Consider the following 11,495-nt stretch of genomic DNA (forward strand, 5'->3'; position numbering starts at 1 on the left):
TTATAGAGATTGACTTTCTTACCTTCATGATTAGAGGAAGCCTGCCCTGCCCACCCAGCAACTAGGAAAGGGAAACCTTCCTTTGAGACAGACTGCACTTCAGAACTAGGCGGGTCACTTGTGAGTCCAGTTATCTGGAAACTGATTCGGTGCTGGGCTGCTTTGCTTTTTCTTTCATAAAATAAACTCTAAGCAACACTATGGAATGCTAACACTAACTCATAATCTCTGGGGAGACAAATAGTTTGTTTTCAAGCTGTTCTTAAATTTCTGAAAGTATTCAAATCTAGTTTATAAATGTGTTCCATATCCTGCAAAGACCTGGAATGTAGTTCTGGAGAAATATTTAGAATATTTGGACAAAAACAGAATTTAGGAAGCTGTTGTCAAATCTATCAAAGCCAGGCAAACAGATTGGGTCTGCAAAAATCTAGATGACTGCTGACTCTTCAGAGCCATCTAGTGCTGGTCCAGAGTTTTGCATTCCAAATAAGTTATGTAGCTTTAATCAAAGTTTATGCCATTTATTTTGAATGGTCACGAGTCACTAAAAGGCTTGGCTGGTAATATTTCTGCCTCCACTTCCTTTTAACCAGAAGTGGCAAGATATTCAAAGTGACAGGATTTAAATTCAGGACCCACTGCATGAAAACTGAGCTCCTTAAAAAAAGCAATTATTTTTATTCAATTATGGCCAGTTGAAATTTGAAAGTATAGTTCAATGTCACTTATTTAAACAATTGTCATCTTTATTTCTCAGACCCCCAGGTCTCTTTACTATTTATGAAATATAGGCAGGATTGGTCTTTTTTGTTGCATAGTATTTACTGAATCCTCACCTCAAGTCTCAAGAAACATCAATGTTTTAGATTCTTGCTAAAAAGGAAAGTAATTTATTATTTTAATTTTTCAAAAAGTTATATTGGTTTTTGAGAAAAAGAAAATTCAGAATCCTTTCTTCAGAAGGAAATCCATCCCAGGGAAATTCCCTTTCCACTTTTCTGAAACTATAGGTATTTTTCAAACTTCTATAACTTAGCCACAGCAGAATTTATTATATTTAATAAGAAAAATGGGGAGGGAAATTTTTGAATTAAAGAAGGAGTATAGAGAAATGTAATAAGAAAGTAAAAAAGAAATAAGAAGAATCACTTTTATGTCAGAAGGGCAGCGACAGTATACAAGTATGTTAAATAAAATAAAGAAAAAAGTAATAAGGAAGTTATATTTATATTTTGCCTTCTCTAAGGTTACACAGTAACTTCCTTCTCTCCATAATCTACCCTTTTTAATCATCAAAACTATACATCATTCATTCATTCATTTTTTTCCACAGAAAGTCCATAAGGTTTTTCCAGTCACTAATAAATCTAGTTGTTGATCTGTCTCTAAGCAAACGAGTTAATTTTTGCCACTAGTTCCCATCATTTTCACCAACCATTCCTCTCTCATGGGTATGTTGGAATCTTTCCATTTTTGCACATGTAGTAATCTCTCAACAGTGATCATAGATAAAACTAATCTTCCATGGCTCTTTTTAAATTATCTGTCTTTTGTCCCAGCAAAAAAATCAATAATTCTGGTTTCAGTTGAATATTAGTCTTTAAAATTCTTTGTATCTTTGCATGTATTAGAACTCAAAGTTTTCCAGCTTTTTTACAAGTCTACTGGGTATGATATTGTCCACATTTCTAACATAAATTTAAAGTACCTTTATATATTCTAGAAAAAAAATTTCCTGGAGTCATATACCAATGGTACATAATTTTATAAAAATTCTCTTTTAACTTATAACATAGTCTGAATGTTAATCTCTTCAGCCAAGTTTTCCCACTGTTCCAACACTATATTATAGCTAAAGCTTTGAGCCTATTTTATCATTTATTCTTTCACTTGTTCTTCCTTTGTTTCAAATTTCAGCAAGAGTTTACATATAGTTGGAGTTACACATTCATCATTTGTACATAATTCAGCTTCAACTTCTGTCTTCTGCTGCTAAATTCTAAACATCCTATTATATCTTTCGCTAAATTGTGCATATGAAAATGGTTGAAAACTCCCAGTTGCTCTCTTGGTTTCATCTTACATTCTCTATGTTCTTGTTCTAACAACTGTCAATAGATTAACCATTTGCCCTTACCGGCTTTTTCTTTCCTATAAAATGTTTCTTGTGTAAGAGACCCATAAAGGCATTTTTGGGCACAGTCTGGGTTTAGATTTATTTCATATTTGCAATATGGCACTTCTAATATAGCGATTGTTAAAAGCTACATTAGCCTTAACTTTATTTTACCCTAGAAAACCATGCCATCCAAACCTCAGATTGTAATCTAGCTATATCATTCTCTTATTTCTCAGCAGCACCCACTTTTTCATCCAAACCAACAGCAGTTTGTAAAATACAACTCCAGTCCTCCTTGTTCCTCAGCATCTTGGAGAACTTCATATTTAAACCTTTGCTTTTCCCCCTTGGCATACAAATGGAGAGATATTTTTCTGACATTGTTCAAATGATGCATCAGTTGTTCAAATAGTTATTTGGATTGAAACAAAATATCATTCTAGGCAGTATTTTCATTTTTATCATAGAGATTCTTCCCAACAATGACAATTATATTTTCTCCCATTCCAACATATCCTGAATGTGGCAAGTGAGCTGACTCTGGACTTGAGGAAACATTATATTTTAATTCTTCACCAATGGTTGATTAATAACAGAAGATTATGCATGGGAATGCCTCTTCAGTCCCATTACGTTTATATTGTGGACTCCTACAAAGTTCAATTTTATCCTGAATGTTATGAATAAATCTGCCAGATGATTTTTTTTAGGCAATTTAAACTTTAGAATGAGCCATGTGCTGATTTCACTTAAATTTGTTTCTCATGTTAATCATACAGATATGAAAAGAAAAAAGGCTCGAATACTAAACATTAAAATGGACTGGATGAGGACTGAAAGACAGTTTTAAAATTAATGTTTGTACAGCATGCAACTGTGTAGTATGGGTTACTTAGGATTTCTTTTATAAACTAACTGTAGGCTACTTTGATCCCATTTAAAAATCTTGAGAAAAGGAGAAAATCCAAATAACAGAAATTGGTCCTGAAGAAAGAATAGTGAACTATAAACGTTACTTTTTTATCATTGGTATTCCACAAGAATTGTTCTTCTCTCTTTGCCAAGGAAAAACATAACGTTTATAGCTCTTTCTTATTTCTTAGTGATTTAATCTCAGATTACCTAAAGGACATTTTGCTATATGCCTCTTTTCAAATGCTAAGTTTACCAAAACCAGCTTATTAAAATGAGATAAAATAGTTGGTGCTCCGACTTAAGGCAATTCTCTTCCTTGGCACTATCTTTATTGTAACCTAGTCCTAGTGGGCTTCAAATATATTTACTTGTATTCCGCTTTTATTATTTTTTACAAATAACTCAAGATGGTGAACATATAGTAATCAACATACCTTACTCCTCCTATTTTTCACAAAACAACAACCTTGCAAGGTGAGTTGGCTGAGAGAAAGTGACTGGCCCAAGGTCAACCAGCTGGCTTTCATGCTAAGGCAGGACTAGAACTCATGGTCTCCTGCTTTCTTGTCTGATGCCTTAACCACGGCACCAAACAAATGTGCTAGACCCACACTTTGTCCACTCCCATACCTCCTGTGGGTTAATATAGCTCTTATCTGACATTGCCCTGACTGCAGCTCTTCCTCCAATCTCCCAAGGTTATTCTCATAGCCCATTACAGTGAGCAATCAATCCACTCTGAAATGTTATATGACACTGAGAATATACTAAGATGAAGAGGTTACAAGATGTTGCTAAAAATATAAACTGCAACAATGATGTTTACTGCAATATCGGAGGTCATTGAGGGACAACTTTTGGCCCACAAGCATCTGCTACCCTCACCCACTGAGAACCTTGTGCAATTCCTCCATGGTCGCTAATCAGTTCCCCAGCAGGAAAGGAATTGTTGGTCCTTTGCCAGTAATAAACCAAACAGTGGGGCAACAGATAACTAGAGCTCTACAATATATCAGTGTCAGCCCGCTGTGTTTGGCCAGGTCAAGGAACAGTCATGGCAGGTTTCTTTATTATTATAGCATACAATAACAGAAACTTGAAAGCCTGCTAGAAATTCTGCTTCCCCATTTCATACCAAACAACCTCTAGGTCAGTGATGGTGAACCTTTTAGAGACCGAGTGCCCAAACTGCAACCCAAAACCCACTTATGTATCGCCGGGTGCCGGGTGGGTGTGGCCTACTCGGAGGGCGCAGCTACAGTGGGCATGGCCACTGGATGGGTGTGGCTGCAGTAGTCATGGCAGACTGGATGGGCATGGCCGGGATGGGCCATCTCAATGTTGCTTTTGGGGAGGGACACCTGTGGGAGCCGGGCAGGGCAGGGTTGGGGGAGATCCAGGGGGTCTCTGGCGGGTGGGATGGTGGGCTCCCCAATGGCGACTCCAGGCTGCCTGGCCTTAGGCCAGTGATGGCGAACTTTTAGAGACGCATGCCATAGGTTCGCCATCACTGCTCTAGGTAGAGTTGATGAGAATCAGCTAGAGTTTTTCATGCTTCCTTCTTTTTCAAAAGTAGGCAATGTTTTATGAAAGTGCACCCCTCTCCATAATGGTTTGCTCATTCCTTCCCACTTCCTAAGGCCAGGTCTAGATTCCTTTACTTCATTATTAATTGATTAATATTATTAATACATTCATACTGGCTGGAATATTCTGGGAGTTGAAGTCTGCACAGCTTAAAGTTTTGAAGGCTGAGAAGCACTTGAATTATGTGTTAACATGTCGCTCACTTACATCATATGAAATTAGTAGGAGGAACATTTTATATAATCTGAAAACAAGGCTTTTATTTATCATCTGAAAGAATGATCTTGACTCCCCGTTCCCATTGTCCTTATAAAAAAAAATCTTCATCAGTTTTCCTTTACAGTCATGGCAGTTTTAAAATAATGGCAAAGACTTAAAGGCCACATGAATATGAAATGGAAAGAGCAGGCAATATTTGGTGTGTGTGTGTGTGTGTGTGTGTGTGTGTGTGTGTGTGTGTGTGTGTGTGTCAGGAATGAGTGGATTTTTGTAATGCAAGTATTTTCATCTTTGTTTTCAGTCTAAGCTGCAAATGGAAGGGAGGGAGGAAGGGACAAAGTACACCCAAAAATCACCATTTTATTCCCAAATTTTGATGTCCAAGGATTTGGGGAACTGCAACAGAGATGAGCAGCATCCTCTAGAATGGGACATGACTGGACAAGTGAAACCTTTACCTTTTCTTTAAAACAGAACAGGAAACTGAATATAGTTAAGAGGCTCCAGCTAATCCCTCCCTGGTCCAGTGGTCCTTTCTACTGAGGTATCTACTGCACCTGCCTGAACAGAAACATTAGGAGGAGTCTCAATGAGGTTGAGGGGCTGGACAGAATTTATTTTTTCATTTATCAAATTTATATGCTTCCTATTTAACATGAAAAGCGACTCTGGGAGGCTTACAATTAAAATCATAAATGTAGAAAATGTTAAAAATGTTAAATACAGAGGCAAGAAGCAAAAAAGTAAGACCACTTTAGAACTTAGGTTTCCCTAACAGCAGGTAAGATCAAAATTGGAACTGCTATGGGGCTACACAAAGTGGTCTTTCCACTTGATGAACCTGAACTGGTAAAGGACTCTTTTCTCCTGTTGTACCAATTACAAGGGAAACATACACAATTCTATTCTGCTGAGGAAATGTGCAGCTCCTATTTTGCCCTGTGGACAAAATTATATATCTCACGTGACCTCACTGGGGATTGCTCTCTCCAGTTACCTGACAGAAACCCCCCTGCATGAGATTTGCTTCCAAATACGCACAGGTAGAATTGCACTGTAAACACAGCAAGCATCAATATGAAAGAAGTAGAAAGTTAAGGTAGTCCCTTGGTATTTAAACATTTTCCTTATTACTACATGGCTGTATGATTATTTTGGATCTATTTCTTTATGATTTATTTATAACTCACATATTCAAAGCAGCCAACTGCTTGATAAACTAAACATCTGCTTTTGTATTATTTATGGTTTAAGTAAAAGTATTTCAGCAAGAGACACATGCCAAGATTGGCTTGGAATATCCCTTGGGATTGAGGTTTGCATATTTCTCAAAGATCATAAAAGTTTCTATATGGAATCATTCAAATATTTAAGAAAGTATTGTTAGCTTGTGGTGTCTAGCTTTCTATCTATTCCTGTCTTTGTATTGTAGTGTAATAAATACACTGGTTCAGCTATGTTAACTAAACTCAATTAGCCGAGTTAAATTTTTTGACATCTTCTATTTTTTTAGTCCTTCAACTTTTTTGTAATTACAATTGCATATATTGGAGTGACATATTTAATTTATATCCTACTTCTCTAGAAATAAAAAAAACCTGGCTTATAAGAACAGAGGATATAATACTGTGCAAATATTATATCTGGGGAAAAAACATACTGTACTATTGTGCTCTTCATTCCCAATCTCCATTGCGTAATGATATGGTACTACGATCAACAGCATTTAAAGCCATTGAGAGAACAAGGCTGTATCACCCCATCCTAGTTCTACCAAAGAAAACCAACAAATACAACCAATGCTGTCTTGGTACTGTATCCTGGCTTGAAACTGAAATGGAATAGATCCAAATAATCAGTACATTATTATAATCTAGAATCCTCTTACATTGAAGCCCAATTATTTTCTTAACAATCTTCCCCAAAAAAGAAAAACTTGGAGACAGGACAGACATTGTTGCTGAGGCCAATTATAACTTCTTGAGAAGTCATTCTTCATAGCCAAAGAAATCACCCCCTTTCTCAAAGAAACCTTTCTAGATAATTTTCCATGGCTATAAACCAGACATAACACAAAAAAGCTAGATGAGGTACAGTATATACCTGGAGTGTGATGCATACTTTAAAATAAGCCACTGCTCCTTGAATTTTATACAGAGGGGAAGTAGCTCCCACCCGGAGGAAAGTATTAGGGGAAAGGTAATGCTCTTATTTCTAAATCCACAACAAGTATTCCAGAGACAATGATATGGAGAATGCATTATCTATCAGGGCCACAAGTTAATTTATGCAATGATGTATTCAGATCTCTACCCTGGGAAATGTAGATTTTTTTTTTTGCACTCATGTTAGAAGCACTGAGGTGCTTCCAGGGTTGAAATGATTAGCTGGTGACATTATTATTATTATTATTATTATTATTATTATTATTATTATTATTATTATTATTATTATTATTTATTAAATTTATATACCGCCCTATCTCCCTTACGGGACTCAGGGCAGTGAACAGGCGATACTAAAAACCACGATAATAAATAAATAGTTTCTGTTCTAAAATCGAATTAAATAACAGGCCTGTTCTAAAAACACACCCATACAAAACCCCCCACTGAAACATAATCAAACTACGCCAGGCCGGCCGCACGGAATAGATGGGCCTTCAGGGCTCGGCGAAAAACTGTTGCCCTGGGGATACCTAGTTGGGGGCTCCTTTCATGTCCCTGGCAGGAGCTGGATTGAAGGAGGAGAGCTCAACCCTTCCTCACAGCAGCTCTTGGCTCTCGAACGCGAGTTTGCTCATCTCCTGCCCAGCGTTCCTACCTCTTGAGCCATCGTGCTCCTGAGTCACCATACTCCATGTAGAATTGAGCAAAGTAAAACTGAATGACAAAAGGGAGATAGCAATAGCAATAGCATTTAGACATATATACCGCTTCACGGTGCTTCACAGCCCTCTCTAAGCGGTTTACAGAGTCAGCATATTGTCCCCAACAATCTGGATCCTCATTTTACCGACCTTGGAAGGATGGAAGGCTGAGCCGATGAGAATTGAACTGCTGGCAGCCGGCAATCAGCAGAAGTAGCCTGTAGTACTGCATTATAACCAGTGTACCACCACAGCTGAGGCAAAAGGATGCCTTGACCACCTCATTCTTCATTTATTTGCCCAGTGAAATAACTCCTTTCAGATGTGGTTCACTAAAATACAATACCATTAAGAAAATACTTCAGAAATTGTTGTATATTAATAATTAGATGTCTTCTTGCTCCTTATGTCAGACATCTAGTACTGGGATAAAAGAGAAGGCACTGTTTAAAAGTTGACAATAACTCCTACTTCTCAAAGGTGTATTCCTGTTAATAATCCGTTGTTTCCATATTAATTTTCACCTGTTTTGATACGACAAATAAGATGTCTTTTTCCTTAAATTTCATTTTTTTCCTGGGTTCTAAAAACATCAACCCATCAAAATAAATTTTAATTTTTGCATTTTACAATGTTTCCTATTTATGATCTGAAGGTTGCTGCTAATGAAATAATCAATCCCTTGATGCCTTTGACTGTAAACATACTCTAATCTCTCTCATTTCATTATCTTTTTGTTCCCAAATGCCAACTCTTTTAGCTTTATTACTTCTGCAGATGGCAAGGATCAAATAATGTCTGGGAAGAGATAAAATGCTGACTTGTTACATTTTAAGTTTGTGAAATTGGTTTTCGGCAAGAGCTTCTGGGCTCGTTTCTTCTAGCAAATGTCATCTGCCTTTTTCTAATTAGCTGTAATTGGTTCAAAGCTCTTAAGGTATTTATCACATTTGGGGGACTAATAGAACATGCCTGGGGGAATATGTTTTGTACAAATGTATCAAATGACATTGGATTATTTATTTATTTATTTCTGTAGCCCAGATTTCTCTTTCTTTTCCCCTAAGGGAATCAATTCTTTTTATCAAAAAAGAAACTTTTTGTGGCACCCAAAGAAAACAAAGGATTTATAGAGACCTTTCTGTAGGAGGTTAAAGGTATTTTTTTTAATGTAGTGTTTTTCCAAATACATTAAAAAGTATCTTAAAATGAATTTGAAGCTGGAAAGAGGATAAGGGTGGTGAAAAAAACCAAGATGTTGAGGCGCTGGAAAGTGTGCAGAGAAGAACAACAAATCATACGATGAACAGTTGAGGGAACTAGAGATGTCTAGCCCAATGAAGAGAAGGATTGAGGAGAAACATGATAACTGTGTTCCAGTACTTGAGGGGCTTCAGAGAGAAGATAGATTGACTTATTCTCCAAGCATCAGGGGGCAGGACAAGAATGGATATGAGAGAGATCCAATCTAGAAGAAGAAAATTTATGTTAGTGAGAACAATCAATGGAATAGCTTGCTGTTTAGAGTTGTGGGTGTTCTATCACTGGAGGTTTTCAAAAATAGACTGGACAATCATTGAACTGGGATAGTATAAGGCTCCTGTCTTGAATAGGGCCTTGGACTAGAAGATCTCTGAGGTACCTCCCTTCCCTATGATTCTATGTTCTAAATAAAGCTTGATCATGAATCTGCTTCCTGAATTATGCAGTAGGTTTCTGAAAGTGGGTGAAATGAATGAAAACTAGTTAGAAAATATACACCTAAATCTTCATAACGTAAAATGTATACTAATGCATATTACACAAACATGTATATTTTATACTATATTTTAGTACTATGCGTACTATACTATACATTGTAGTACATTTTATTACTATTTATGTTAACTACAGTAAACTGCAGAGATACTCTCCCCCCTTACTAAAGAAAATTCTATGGGCAGAATGTCTGTACAGAATGACTGTTCTCTGTGACAAAAGTAAAGCCTAGTATTGTTTCTTCACTATAAAAAGAATTGGGAAACAATCTAGGAGTAGATTGGGGGTCTCCCATTTTCCTAACCAATTTCTTTTTTAAGAAAAGGTTTACAAATAGGGAAACATTATATTTATATTAAGAAATAAAAGGAAATGTATTTTGCTATAATCTTCAAATGCAACCTTTCCCAGTCTGGTATGTTGGCTAACAATTCCATCATTTTATGCAATTTGAGCAATTTAGTAAAAGGTTTAATACTGTAATACATTTTAACATTGTTTAAATAACCAACAAATAAGTAAAGCAGATTAACTTAAGATTTAAAACCCACAGATATGTAAGTTTTTTCTTAGATATCTTGGAAACATTTATTTCCTGGACATCCTGGAAAACTAAACATCAGCTCTGGTTAGTTTTTGGAAAGAAGACCTCCAGGAAAATCCCAGATTTAACTACAGTTGGATTTTTGGGGGGGAAAATCCAAGAAAGCAGCAATGATGAACCATTGCTAGAAATTAAGTTCAACTCAAAGGAGACTTTGTACATAAATCAATTTATGAAAGAAAGAAAGATTCCATATTTTTCCCATTTTCATTACCCCTACTGACTTTATTTACATCACAATAATTAAAATCATTGCTTTCCCCTATCATAGAAATCCTGGTGCAGGTTTAAGTGCCAGTGAATTTACAAGATTGTAAATACACTGACCTCTGGTGGTCAATTGTGGGAGAAGCACGTTAGTCTATTCAAAACTGGTTTGATAAGGTACCTGCAATGCATTTCCATGCAACCTATATCTGCATAATGATCCTGTTTCTCCCCCCCACCCCAATTCAAACTAAAATCTGCATCAGTCACTTGGTGTGACTAATAAAGTGAGCTGTAATTCACAAAAACCCATGCCTTTAGACATTCATTAGTTGGAAAAGGTTCCTTCTGATTTTTTGGCTTCTAGTGACAAATCTGTGTGCTTGTCACATTATGTTATTCATAAACAATAATTACATATAAGTAATTATTGTTAAGCATTAACAATACTTCAAAATTCATAAACAAAATATACAAATATCACTTATTCCAGTCTGTTTTCATTGTCCCAAACTCACATCAAAATAGAAAATTTAATGTAGTGTTAACTACATAAAGGATGGTAGATTGTGTTTTTGCTGACAGTGACAAAATGATTGTGGTAAATAATTAAACCTAGTGATTAAAATATGAAATAGGAGCAATGTACCATGTTGTTGAAATGGAATAGCATGAGTTATTTCACCTTCTCATAATCACTTAAAGGTTTTCTGAAATTATTATTTTTATATGATCTTTGATACAATCTATGTTTGAAGATAATTTGTACTCATCCATCCCTTTTTCAATTCCAGGAAGCAAATTTAGGGGAATAAACTAGAGTTATTATTTTAAAATTTCTATCTGTAAACATACAGCCCCTTTCTCTTTTTCTTTGCTCCTGAGTCTTATCTCGGTTGTTGTTTTTTCAAATGTTTTTAAGAATTTGTAAACCACCCAACAGGAATCAGGCAACATAATCAATTTAATAAATAAATTAAACATTAAATTAAATTAGAATAGAAGAATTGGAAGTCCAGCTTCTAGTCCAGCCCCCTGCTCAAGCAGGAGAACCTATACCATTTCAGACAAGTGACTGTCTCTAGTCTCTTCTTAAAAACCTCCAGTGATGGAGCGTGCACGATTTCTAAAGGCAAGCTAATTGTCCTCACTATTAGGAAGTTTCTCCTTAATTCCAGGTTGCTTCTCTCTTTGGTAAGTTTCCAACCATTGTT

Source organism: Protobothrops mucrosquamatus, unplaced genomic scaffold, assembly GCF_001527695.2.
Source record: "Protobothrops mucrosquamatus isolate PMUCROS unplaced genomic scaffold, P.Mucros_1.0 scaffold1061, whole genome shotgun sequence".
NCBI classification, from domain to species: Eukaryota; Metazoa; Chordata; class Lepidosauria; order Squamata; family Viperidae; genus Protobothrops; species Protobothrops mucrosquamatus.